This window comes from Chaetura pelagica, unplaced genomic scaffold (assembly GCF_000747805.2).
Source record: "Chaetura pelagica isolate M959 unplaced genomic scaffold, ChaPel_1.0 scaffold47, whole genome shotgun sequence".
Lineage (NCBI taxonomy): Eukaryota > Metazoa > Chordata > Aves > Apodiformes > Apodidae > Chaetura > Chaetura pelagica.
In genome coordinates, this window is record NW_009954140.1 from 4,653,594 (window position 1) to 4,667,041 (window position 13,448).

Consider the following 13,448-nt stretch of genomic DNA (forward strand, 5'->3'; position numbering starts at 1 on the left):
GGGGAGGTGTATGGCCAAGTTTGTAAAGCACTGAGTGGTGCTCTAATGGTGATGGGAGGTCATGCAGGTCCATGCCTGTGCCTTCCCATGTCAGCAAGAGTGATTTCTGCACCAAATGGAGCAAACAAAGGTGGCTGTGGCCCCCTTTGCTGCTTCTGACTCCCAGTGTCTCTCCCTTCTGCAGTTTGCAACCCCGGTGACGGTGCCCAAGCAAACTAAGCACAAGAGCCAGCAGGTTCCTCTCTTAGCAATCCCTCTGCCAAGCACTCCAGCCCCTCTCCTGTTGGATTCATGCTCACAATGCTCCCTCCTATATTTTGGCACTGCAGCACACAGGCAGCTTCCAGCTACTGTAGCTGATACTACTTTCATTTGCTGCCAGAGAAAACTCTCAAGCCACAGCTCTAACCAACCATTGGGCTTGCAGCTTCCCAGCTCTCAGAGGTCTTTCAAAGTAGCTCTTTCTTTTGACTGTGGTGAAACCATTGGCTTTGGCAAGATCTGCTCCTTCTCTTTGGATCCAGGGTATCTCTTCAAACAAGCAGAACTCCTTCTGATCCTGTAGTCTCTCAGCTTCCCAGAGCATGGTGAGTATTGCACATCTTGCTTCAGCTCTGTACACACAGAGACGTTCAGATGTCTCCCTTACCCACCTGGGGCCATCCAGGAGGGTGCTGCCAGCTCACCAGAGTGCACAGGCAAGGGTCAGGTGGGGAACCAGTCTCTAATATGTCTCAAAAGTTTACGTTTCTTAGCAAGGCTAAAAAGATGGCATCTTAATTAGGTGGGAAAAGTACATCAAGCTCATTAACTAATTATGAGGGAAAGTCCCTGCAGCAGATGTCTGGATTGCCTGAAGTACTGCTTACTCTTAACTGCTAACTTTGAAAAAGGATTCTGCTATTAAAGCATTATTTGGTTCCAAAAGCACAACAAAGTCATTTATTTTATCATGTCTATCCAAACTAACCTCTTGCAGCTTTTGTAAAGTGTGTGTGGAAGGCAGGGGGCTGGGAGCATGGGAAGACATCCATACATTCCTGGGACCATTCACAAATGGCACCAGCTGCCTTTTGAGAGACCATCCAGGACCTGACACACACAGTTTGGGCTTCAACTGGTGCCTCTACAGCTCTGTCAGGAGCAAAATATTAAATGACTTGAGGGATGAAGGCTGAAGCATAAAGTTATCAAGCAGCCAAGAATAAACTCAGCCAACAACCTCCCTGTGATCAGCAGGAGCCCTTCCCCATTTCCTTTCTAGTGCAGGCTGATAGAGCAGCAGCAGATCAATCTTATGGCTTCAGATAAGGACTTGAACTAGAAATAATTTCTATCACTAAGCCCCTATCATTTCTTCTGAACCAGGCAATGAGGCAGAGCTGCAGTGTCAGGGCTTGACTGGAGACATTTGTCTGCAAGGGCTGAGACTTCCAGCTCATTTCAGGTAGCCCACCCAACAGTCATGCCCCAGAAACAGACAAAACCTTTATCAGGATCAAAAAGGTGGCATAGGGAGTGATTCCCAAATACCACTGCAGGGAGACAGAAGTGAGTATTTTAAGATTTAGTTCCCTTTGTGGAGTACAGGTACATCCAGGTGAGTAACAGAAATTCAGTGGCTGAATGCAAGTGAGGGTAAAGCTGTACAGGCTGGGAAGCCCACAGGACATTTTAGTTGACCTTGTGAGTCAATGTGGAAGTGTTGGGAAACCCACCCTGGCACGGGGGGTTAAACTGTTCAGCAGTGTGATCTTGCAGTGAGCTGAGAAGTGGAACTCAGCAGAAATGTACTGTGCTATGCAGGAATCTGGCAAGAAGTGGGCTCATTTCAGAGATTACCAGTTTTCCTCTTGTTTTTTAACTGATAGTAATTGGCTTGCAACCTATAATAATAAACTCTCCACTTCGCTTTGCAGGGGAATTTTCATGTTCAGAGAGCTAGTACAGAAAAGTAGGAAGAAAACTTGGCCAGCAACAAACCAGCAATTTTTATGTAATCTCCAGAAAGTCACACAAAGGCTGAGCAATGTACCTGTTTCTCACTTCTGAAAGAGGACATTTTGCTCATTTCAGTGGAATTTTTGACCCAGTAAAGGTGTGACTCAGAGAAGGAGAGGTGGTAGAGCTTGGCCAAAATGTTTAGCTGTAATGCTGCTGAATCCATCATGGAGCAGGTCCAGACCTAAATCCTGTTTACCATCCTGTGTTGCACAGGGCTTTCAGGTGCTTACAGGCTGATTTCTTTCTCCTAGTGTGAGGGAACAACTGTGAGGGCTGCAGGGGTGACAAGGAGCAGTAACACCAGCAATGAACAGTGTGGTGGAGGCAAACGAGAGGCTGCCTGCAGGAAACAGAAGTTTGAGGCAGGGATCAGCTCTTTGCTGTGGGATTCCTGGGCACTTCAGTCACCCTAATAACACTTCCTCCCTGTTAACTCCGACCAAGAATGGGAGAAGTTTCAGAGAATTGCGAAAAAGAGCCCAAATTGGCAACTGTCTGTCCCAACATAAACTTCCTGAAGCCTGAAGGACCTCCAGTTCTCCATCAGGAACAGCAGCTTGAGCTCAGGGCTGCCTCCCAGCTTCATCCCCTGAGAAAGAGGCAACACCCTCCACCCTCACCCCTATGCAGGAGAGCTCTTCAGATGTTTTTTCCCTGAACAACAGACAGTAAACCCTAAATATTTGCCCTCCTTGCCTCTTCAGGCTGAAGGAATGCCTTTACACGTTTCTAATCATGTAATCTCAGCTGTCATATGACCTCAGCAAGAGAAAATGGCCAAATTCAGGGGAAACTGTTTGCTTAAACCTATCATTAGCTCTTCCCCCTCACCCTCCTGTTTTAAATAAACAAACAAACAAATGAAAAACCCCACAGCCCATACTGGTGGTGTTGTTGTTTTCCTTTCCCTAGAAAGCCTGAGGAATTGCATGGCCAGGGAACTTCAGCTATTCAAAGAGGCCATGAAACCCACACCACTGGCTAACAATCCATCCTTCTGCTTACGGGAGCATTATCAATAAGGAAAGTCATAAATCGCCTGCTGAACAGGAACTCAAAGACCAAAGTCATGTAACTCAAACAGGCTCAAAGCAAAAGAGTCCCTTTAGTGTGAGGGTGGTCTGTGTAAAGTTAGGAGACACCTGCTAGCAAGTCCTGAGACACTAGCATCTGTGTAAACTTGCCCCCTCCCTGTGCCCGCAGCCCTTATAAGGTGTTGAATGAAGCAGTTTCATGAAAAAGGCTCTGTTTAGGGCAGTTCTAAGGCTTACATATACCTAAGTAAAACAGAGCCAGTGCTGTGCAGTCCTGGGATGGATTACCAGGGACCACAGGGAGGCCTATTAATTATTGTGACAAGCTGATCTGCTTGCTGACTGGTGGCTTGAGGAGCATGCAGAGGGGTGGGTGCACGCGTGATAACAGCCCCTCCTGGGCCAGGGCCTGGGGAGAGCCAGAAAGTCATGAGGATCTGAGGAAACTGGAGCAGGAGGGGGGAACCTGAAGCTGGACAGGCATGTCCACCTGGAGTGGAGGGCTGAGAGCTGAGGGGCTCAGCCCCACCTTCCATGCACACCTGGACCAGGTACCTCTGGCTGCAGCACCATGGGTGGTGAGTGGGTTGGCAGAGCAGGTCCTGCCCATCCAGCCTGAGACCCTTCCCTGCCTTGGATCAGCAGCAAGCTGATTTAAATTTTCCTTTCTTTTTAATGGGAAAGGAAAAGCTCAACAGTGAAACCTCTACATACAGGGCCATCACACTTCCTTAGGAATTAAACAGTGGAAATATTTTAGCACTGGCAAAGCTGAAATCTGGAAATACCAGTATTTCACCAAAGCAGTTTTTTAACATGCAGAAGTGTCATGCACATTACTCTAAAGTTTCTAGCTGTAGGTGAAATATTCTCATCATCAACTCTCAATGCAATATGCACTTATCTTAAAGGACATTTACTTTCCTGTTCTTACTGAGTGTATTTGAATTGTCAAATGACACTTTGCTGAAATTATTAAAACCCAGAGGTCACAGAGAAAATGACTTGAAAGCAGGAACACACATTCTTTTGTCTGAGCAAAAGTGCATATTTGGAATTTTAAATGCAAATTTTTTCGGAGGAAGAATCACTTTTCTGGCAGTCAAGTACAGACAGAGCATTTGAAAGAAGGTTCTGCTTTAATTTTTGACGAGTGCTGTGAATAGATACCCTGCTCTGCTGCTGGAGGGAAGGGACAGAGCAGTGCCCAGAGGAGCTGCGGGTGAGGGGGGCCCCTCACACAACCCTGCTCCATGTGCTACAGCAGGTCCCCCTGGCTCCCCAGAGCAGATCACAGGAGGGCAGTGGGGACAGGGGAGGGCCCTGTCACCCACCAGCCCTGCAACCACTGTCTGTGTTCCCAAGCCCCAGGGCTCGGGCTGAGGAAAGGCAGGAGGTGTCTGGCTTCTATACTGTGACTGCAGGAATGTTTTCCTTCAGAGGGATAAGGCTTATCTGTTCCCCTCATTCATCCTTCCTTTTAGAGTGTTCAGCAAATGAAAAGGAAGGTGAAAGTAAAGACGTTCAGCATCTCTCTTGAAAGAAATTTTCGGGAAAGGCACCTGAGGTGACATTTGCAGGTGAGCTGTAACCCTCCTGCTCTGCAGTGGCTCTCGCTGGGACGTGAAGGTGCATCCCAGGACGTGCCTAGCTGCCAGGCCTGAGGGTGCCAAAAATGCTCAGGCAAGAAGTGATGAGCCAGCAAGCTTGAAAGAGGATGAGAGGCAACCTTGCCCGGGTGCTGAGAGCCTTGCCTGGGTGCCCAGCCAGGTCTGTGCCTCTGCTGGCATGTTAGATCACAGTGTGGGGAGCAAACCCTGCCCAAGCAGAGCCCAGGGGTGAACACAGAAGCCTCAGGGCTCCTGAGCACAGACTTTTCCCAACAAGTCTGTTACCCCTGTGCTGTGCTGGTTTTAAGTCTGTAACATCTTGCACCAATGATTTAGAAGCTGCTTTTCTGACAAGACTCCACTTGTTTGAGAGCTGCAGTGCAGAACTGGAGCTGTAACACAGGGATGTGTCTGTAGCTGCCTCTTCACAGCCTCACTGCAGAGCCACCAGCTCCTCCTTCACAGAGGACTACACTGAGACCTACAGTCCAGAAGAGGCTCCACAGGAGGGTCCAGACAGGGCTTGGACCACTTGCCCTCTCAACCACCTAGGTGCAGCCAAGCCCATAACCACCAAGAGCCACCAGCCCTTCCAAGCCCCTGGATTCACAGCAGGGCTGCTGACCTGCCCTCCCTGCTGGTCCTCTCCCACCTCACACTGCTCAAGTGAAGGAGCAGAGAGATGCCAGAGTTTAGACATCCAGTACTGTAGCTGGACATAGCTAAATGTGAGACACTTGAGGCAAAGGATGAAGATTCAGCTTCCTACAGCCTTCAGATGAGTGACTGGTGACTTCTTCTACCTCACCCTCCATGAGAGGGACTCAATGTCAAAGAAGTGCTGCAGCTCCAACCTCAGCACTTGAAGACAAGCATCCACAATGCAGAGGTCACTCTGAAGAAGAGAAAGCTGCACATGATGGCAGAGCAGAGCTAGGAAGACATTCTCTACCACAAAAGGCCCTTCCCTCCCCTTCCTCTACTACAAATAAAGAGGTGGTTTGAGGTATACAGGCTCCAGCCCCCTTGCTCCAGATGCAGCAGAGGGCAGGGACCTGCTCTCACCGCTGCGTCTACTCCATTTTCTAGCGCATGCTGGTATCCCTGTTGTTCACCTCCTCCCAGATCTCTCACCTACACACCCTGCATTATTTTGCATAGATATGCTCCCAATCACCCTTTCATTTCCCTCTGAATCCAAACCCATCTTCACTAACATAATGCAACCTGACTTAACTATGACACGCTCCGTCCCAGTGCCTTCCCAGTGAGTAGGAAGTCGCTCACGCTGCCTGCCAGCTTCACACCCTCCTTGCAATCAGCAAAGCCTGCTCCTCGGCTCCCTTTTCCTGCCTCCTGGAGAGCTCCTCGGTGCTGATCTGAAGTTTGGATGCACTGTTGTTTTTATATATAAATGACATTATGACAAATGATGAAGGATTAAATTACACTTCAATCAAATCAAGCCAAACCAGTAGGGATCGAGGTCCCAGTGGAAAGTATACATGGAGTTCCTCAGCTTCCTGATTTGAATGACTTTGTTCTTCTTCCAGAGGAAGGGGGGGGACAAAGGAGAAGAGAAGGGCAAGGGAGAGGAGGGGGGAATTTGGCCTAAAATGAAACATTTTCCTTTTAAGTTGAACATTTGAAAATGGCTGGGAGGAAAGAACTGAAACACTGTAATGGCTGATACTGAAGAACAGCCTGGGACTTTTGCTTTTTGAGAACAGAAGCCAGGGAGAGAGCTGTGGTGTGAAAAAGGCAACGCTGTGTGCCTTGAAGGGGAAGGTGTTTGCAGCAGCCCATCTCCTGCAGACACTGAAAACCCCCCGCAAGGCACTAACCCAATTAGCTTTGCGAGGAGCTGTGCTGTGAAAAGGCAAAGGCACTGACAGTGGTTTTGGTAAAGGCTAAAGACAGCTTCACTCTGCCTTGCACTCCCATCAGAGAACCTTTATTATCTTTGTATTACCAGATCTTGCAAAGGTTGGCTCAAGAGCCATTAGGCCTGCAGCTCTGTCCAGCTAGAAAGCCTCTCTTAGCGTAGAGCTGGCTCACAAATCTAGTTTGAACATGGGAGCATTTCAAAATGATGCAGAAATAGTTATTCTGTGAGTGAGTCTGTCTGTAGCAGGTAGATGGACACACAGACAGATGGGCAGGCCCATGCTGTGCTCTAGGGTTTGCATTAGGCACTTCGCTCTAAGGGTTGTACAAAATGCTACCCACTGTGTTCTGATTCCTGGGTGCAACTCTTGGGTGTTGTGTACAATAGATCCCACCAGTGAAAGTCCAAACAAGTCAGGCAGAATACAGGTTGACTTAGCTGTGACACACTGCACCCCCCAGGACAGCAGCTGTCTGATGAGCTCAGACAAACTCAAAACCTTCCTGGCAGTTGAAGCCAACATTTCAGAAAACATTTTTCTTAAACCTTTGGCACTGTGTCTGCATGTGAATCACATGCTGTCTGAGCCAGTGCAGATAGGGGACCTTTTCCTATCTCCTCATTTGGTTATTACTGCCCCTAAACAACATGCACCACCAGCACATGGTATCTGCAGATCCATTGATAAGGTCCCTTCCAACCCAAAGCATTCTGTGATTCTATGATCTGCAAAAGAAGTGATGGACAAGTTCCTCTCTATTTCCAGGGCAGTTTACATCATTCTGGTCATTAGATGTGTGTAAGCCATGCACCCGCCTTCTAGGAGACCCTCTTCCATTTCAGAAATGAAAATTGTAATCTTACCAAAATGAAAGGCAAAAAAGGACACTTCAGCTGGGCTAGAATATCACCCTTGGTGCATGGTAAAGCCATTTCCACTGAAGAAAGGACAAATCCCACAAAAGCACACACATGCACATGTCTACACATGTGCTCAGGGACACACTGCAACCCACAGCTCAACAGGACAAAAGCAGAAGATCACCCCTTTCTGAAAGTCTTTTTGCTATGAGTTTTCTCCCTGTAGTAATAGGCTTTGCAAAGTATTTTAAAGAATAACTTAAGCAATAATTCCCAGGAAACCATTTGTTACCTATGGTTAACATCCAATCTGCTCACATTACATCTCAACTTTCTGACACAGAAATCAAGGAGAGCACTTGCAGAAATCAAGGTCCAAATTGGTTCAGCCTCTGAGGATAATAAAGACTTAGAAATATGTGTAAGTTTAAGTGGTTTTCAATAAGGACAGCATTTCAAAAAGCAGTTGAATTGTTACTTTGAAATAAGCCATTATTTTCTGCTTTTTAAAATTCCAGTCTTTAATGGGGATGAGATCCAGACCGCCAAGAACCAAGGACAGTTTTTGATGCAAATGAAAAGCAACTTTTAAGAAGTGCAAGTATCCTATAATAGAGCCCACATCAAATTGCCAGCTCCCAAGACCTGCCTGGAACATCCAGGGGTCCATCCAACCCAGGAGATCAGAGCAGGGAGGTTTAGAGGTCCTGTTCTCTCAAGTGCTGACCCCATGATTCACCTTGTTTCTCCTGGTGAGACCTTGGGGCTCACACCACAGCCCCATCTCCAGATGGACACACAGACAGATGGGCAGGCCCATGCTGTGCTCTAGGGTTTGCATTAGGCACTTCGCTCTAAGGGTTGTACAAAATGCTACCCACTGTGTTCTGATTCCTGGGTGCAACTCTTGGGTGTTGTGTACAATAGATCCCACCAGTGAAAGTCCAAACAAGTCAGGCAGAATACAGGTTGACTTAGCTGTGACACACTGCACCCCCCAGGATAGCAGCTGTCTGATGAGCTCAGACAAACTCAAAACCTTCCTGGCAGTTGAAGCCAACATTTCAGAAAACATTTTTCTTAAACCTTTGGCACTGTGTCTGCATGTGAATCACATGCTGTCTGAGCCAGTGCAGATAGGGGACCTTTTCCTATCTCCTCATTTGGTTATTACTGCCCCTAAACAACATGCACCACCAGCACATGGTATCTGCAGATCCATTGATAAGGTCCCTTCCAACCCAAACCATTCTGTGATTCTATGATCTGCAGAAGAAGTGATGGACAAGTTCCTCTCTATTTCCAGGGCAGTTTACATCATTCTGGTCATTAGATGTGTGTAAGCCATGCACCTGCCTTCTAGGAGACCCTCTTCCATTTCAGAAATGAAAATTGTAATCTTACCAAAATGAAAGGCAAAAAAGGACACTTCAGCTGGGCTAGAATATCACCCTTGGTGCATGGTAAAGCCATTTCCACTGAAGAAAGGACAAATCCCACAAAAGCACACACATGCACATGTCTACACATGTGCTCAGGGACACACTGCAACCCACAGCTCAACAGGACAAAAGCAGAAGATCACCCCTTTCTGAAAGTCTTTTTGCTATGAGTTTTCTCCCTGTAGTAATAGGCTTTGCAAAGTATTTTAAAGAATAACTTAAGCAATAATTCCCAGGAAACCATTTGTTACCTATGGTTAACATCCAATCTGCTCACATTACATCTCAACTTTCTGACACAGAAATCAAGGAGAGCACTTGCAGAAATCAAGGTCCAAATTGGTTCAGCCTCTGAGGATAATAAAGACTTAGAAATATGTGTAAGTTTAAGTGGTTTTCAATAAGGACAGCATTTCAAAAAGCAGTTGAATTGTTACTTTGAAATAAGCCATTATTTTCTGCTTTTTAAAATTCCAGTCTTTAATGGGGATGAGATCCAGACCGCCAAGAACCAAGGACAGTTTTTGATGCAAATGAAAAGCAACTTTTAAGAAGTGCAAGTATCCTATAATAGAGCCCACATCAAATTGCCAGCTCCCAAGACCTGCCTGGAACATCCAGGGGTCCATCCAATCCAGGAGATCAGAGCAGGGAGGTTTAGAGGTCCTGTTCTCTCAAGTGCTGACCCCATGATTCACCTTGTTTCTCCTGGTGAGACCTTGGGGCTCACACCACAGCCCCATCTCCAGCCAAAGAGTGCAGAAGGTCTGACCTGGAGTCACACCCAGACACCCAACACGGACAGATGTTGCCTTGTTAGGGAAGGCATGGGAGGAGAGCTCCTGAAGTCTCCTTGGATTTTGCTGATCCTGTCCCTGTCCTAAGTTCCAGGAGAATCTTAGTGTTTTACTGGAGGGTCTTGGTCTCCTTCAGCTGTGAGGACACACCTCTCCTCACTTGGGAGAGCAGAGCCTGCTCCATGGAGGACATGGAGGAATGGATATGAGATGGCAGGTGGGGACAAAGGCACATCCATCAGAGGACAAGCCTGCCCCACATGCTAGGGGTCTTCCCCATGGCACATGTGCAGATGCAAGGTGGGGAGCAGGGAAGAGACCTGCTGCAACAGAGCATGGCACAATGAGAGAGGGTGGTGAGACACTGGCCCAGGTTGCCCAGGGAAGATGTGAATGTCCCCTCCCTGAAAGTGTTCAAGGGCAGGTTGGATGGGGCTTGGAGCAACGTGATCTAGTGGGAGGTGTCCCTGCCCATGCAGGAGGGTTGGATCTAGATGATCTTTAAGGTCCCTTCCAACCCAAACCATACTATGATTATATGAGAGCATCAGCAGAGCAAAAATGGGAGCTGGCCCTAGACAAAAGGCCCAGTTAGCCCTCCTCCCACAGCCAAACAGCCCCTCAGCCCAGCTCCTTCAGAGATAGCTCAGAAAATAAAAGGCCCACAGGACTGGAGGGACCAACCTGAGTCATGTACATCTAGTTAACAAGAAAACTCATTGATAAGCAAACCACCTGATGCTCGCACAGCAGAAAAGAAAACACCTGGTTCTGCCTGTGGGTTGATAAGCCAATATCTTTAATCTTTTTTTTTTTTCTCTTGATGACTGAAGTACACACTCTGTGCGGCCCTGTGCTCCAGCCACATTGGTAATAGTAACAAAGCTTTGATGTCCCCCTCATTCAACAGAATGTTGTTTAGTTCAAAGCGAAGAACAGAGGCAATTCTTTGCTTTTAAATTATTAGCTCCCTAAGTCTTCTGTAATGATATAGTTTGACTGAAGTGTGCAGTTTATTAACTACATAAAGACGATATTATTAGAGCGGAGAAAGGCAGCCCAAAGTTTTGCCTTTCAGCTCAGCAGCAGGGGTTTTTGATACTTTGATCTCAATCAATGCTAAATGTCTTTGTGAGATAGAGGGAGCAGCAGAAATTACCTTTGGCACCATGACTACATCAATTATTTAGTTCTTTTTCTTATAAATTAAAGTGTTCTTCAACTTTTGGCCCAATTTTTTCTTCTTTTTTCTTTTTTTCTTTTTTTCCCCCTTCATTTGATTGGGGGAAGGCAAAAAAAAAAAAAGCTGACTGGAAGAAGTCTGGCTGTGAACATTAATAAAAATCCCACTGACCTTTTCCAGGCCTGGATTGGAAGGGTCTTCTCTGTGCTTTGGAGATGGATTCATGAGAACAACAACAGCAAACGTGGAGCTTGGGGTAATGTGCTGTTTAACCAAATGACCACTTGGGTTGTTAGTGCAAATTTGTCTCTGTCTGCCCTAATTTATTTTTATTTTTTTTTCTTGGTCTTTTCCAATATTGGTAGCATGAATGGAGCTGGGACAATGGGACACCTGATGGAAACAAAAGGGTTGCTCTAAGCAGGATTTAAGTGTCGGTTCTTCTCATAAAGTTCTTCCCATTGCTCCCAGCACAGTGCAACAGAGGGAAAGTTTAGGAGCAGGATGAGGCAGCTCCATCTTGGGTAAGAACAGGAATAAATGCAGGTCTCCTAAGGCTTACAGCAGGGCTTGCAGAGAGCCCAACCTCTGCACCTGGGGTTGCAGATAAACTGTCATTAAAGCCACTGGTGTTGAGTAATCCTGCCCATATATCCAAAATATGACATCATATATCCCATATATTCAAACCCCACTCATATATAAGTTGTCACCAAATCCTACCCATATAGAATTGTATCCAGTCTTGAGTTAGCCTCCTATAGCCAATGGAGAGAATAAGCCATTTACAAAGTTGTTTCATCCTATCTTAAGCTGGGTGACTGATTCCTTCCCTGGGGACTGAGGGAACCCAGCAGGATGGGACTAGAGGTAATGCAGCTCAGTGCTTCTGCTGGGCAAACAAAGGGACAGCTGTTTCAGGGGACTTTGTGGTCTTTGAACACTCCAGGCAAGAGACTAGGCTGATGGCCAGAGAGCAGAGCCAAGGGAGGGTATTCCTGCAATTCTGGGGACAGAAGCTGGTGGCTGGGCTTCAGTGCTGTGGTGTACCAGAGTGTGTTAGAAACCACTGGAAGCAGAATCTCAGCTGGGAACACAAGCAGCAGGACCACGGAGATGCTGAGGAGATGGCTTTACACCAAGACTGAGCCCCATGCAGCTCGAGGATTTAAAACACTGTCCCTTGGCCAGAGAAATTTCTTGTGAGTGAGAAATACAAGAGGTCTTTGCAGAGATGTTGAAGCATGAACTATGGAAACTTTGGTATATTTATATGTAGAACATGTTGGAGAACAACATAATTCTGTTTTCATGGTGATCAAAGTTTTGCAGGAAGGAGGACTTGAGACAGTGTGCTAAGCTGCTATGGCAACGTGAATTTTAAAAAGTAAACTGACTTGCCACAGCTCATCTTTTCCTACCTTAGTGTGGTGCAGAACAGATCTGGGAACCACCACCCTCAAAGGGACCCTGTGAGGTGCTCACCTCTGCTTCTGGGCCAGGCATATTGTAAAATGCATAAAACATCTCCATTGTGGCAAGGGGAAAATTACCCCAGTGACTGGGTTTCCTCCTGTATCCCTGAGGCTCCCGCACCCCAAAAAGCCAAGTCATGATGGCTCTTTCATAATATGCTTATCATCATTCAGATATTCAGATGTTGGGGTGAATGTACCACGAATCACTTCAGTTTGACTGACATCCTATTCTGGGACCTGAGGAGGATGTACCATGGTGCAGCCCCTGCACAGAGGTGAATTCCACCCACAGAGCACCATTTCCAAGAGCATCATGTCTTGGGCTCAGCTTACATCTCGGCTTTCAAGCCACCCTCACGAAATGTGAAGGCAGTGGTGTCTGGAGCGTTCCTGACGGCTCTTTTCACAGGGGGAAGCTGTGAAGAGCTGTCATGCTCTGAGTCAGCTGTTCTGCCACGGCTGGCATTTCAGGCAGGAAGAGCTTGCTCACAGAGCTATCCCAACCATGCTGCCTGCCAAAACCACACTGGGAATCTCATGGGAACAAGCCCTCTCCTGAGCCAGCTGGTACTTCCTGCTCCTGAGGCCTGATCCTGCTGGATGCTGAGCATTCTTTGTTCCATTTTTAAATTAACGAGACTTGAGCAATGCACAGTCCAAGACTTCAGAGAAAAGCCCGGCCCTTGGTGGTTTTGGCACTTTGGCTGTCCATCCCAGCCAGAGAGGAGAGAGTGAGATGTCAGATTTAAAGGGAGATGTGAGAGATGCCGATCGCCTGGAAAACAGGTCTCTAATTTGGACGTTTTAGTCGGGGTCACTGAGCTGGCCATGCCCCCACATACGCCTCTCCTCCCACCAGTGTGGTGCGCCCCACAACACAGCCCCAGCCCCATGGCACAGCCCCACAGCACAGCCCCATGGCACAGCCCCACAACACAGCCCCAGCCCCATGGCACAGCCCTACAGCACAGCCCCACAGCACAGCCCCATGACACAGCCCCAGCCTCATGGCACAGCCCCACAGCACAGCCCCACAGCACAGGCTCACAGCACAGCCCCACAGCACAGGCTCACAGCACAGCCCCACAGCACAGGCTCACAGCACAGCCCCATGGCACAGCCCCCACGCACAACCCCACCGCAACACCCCA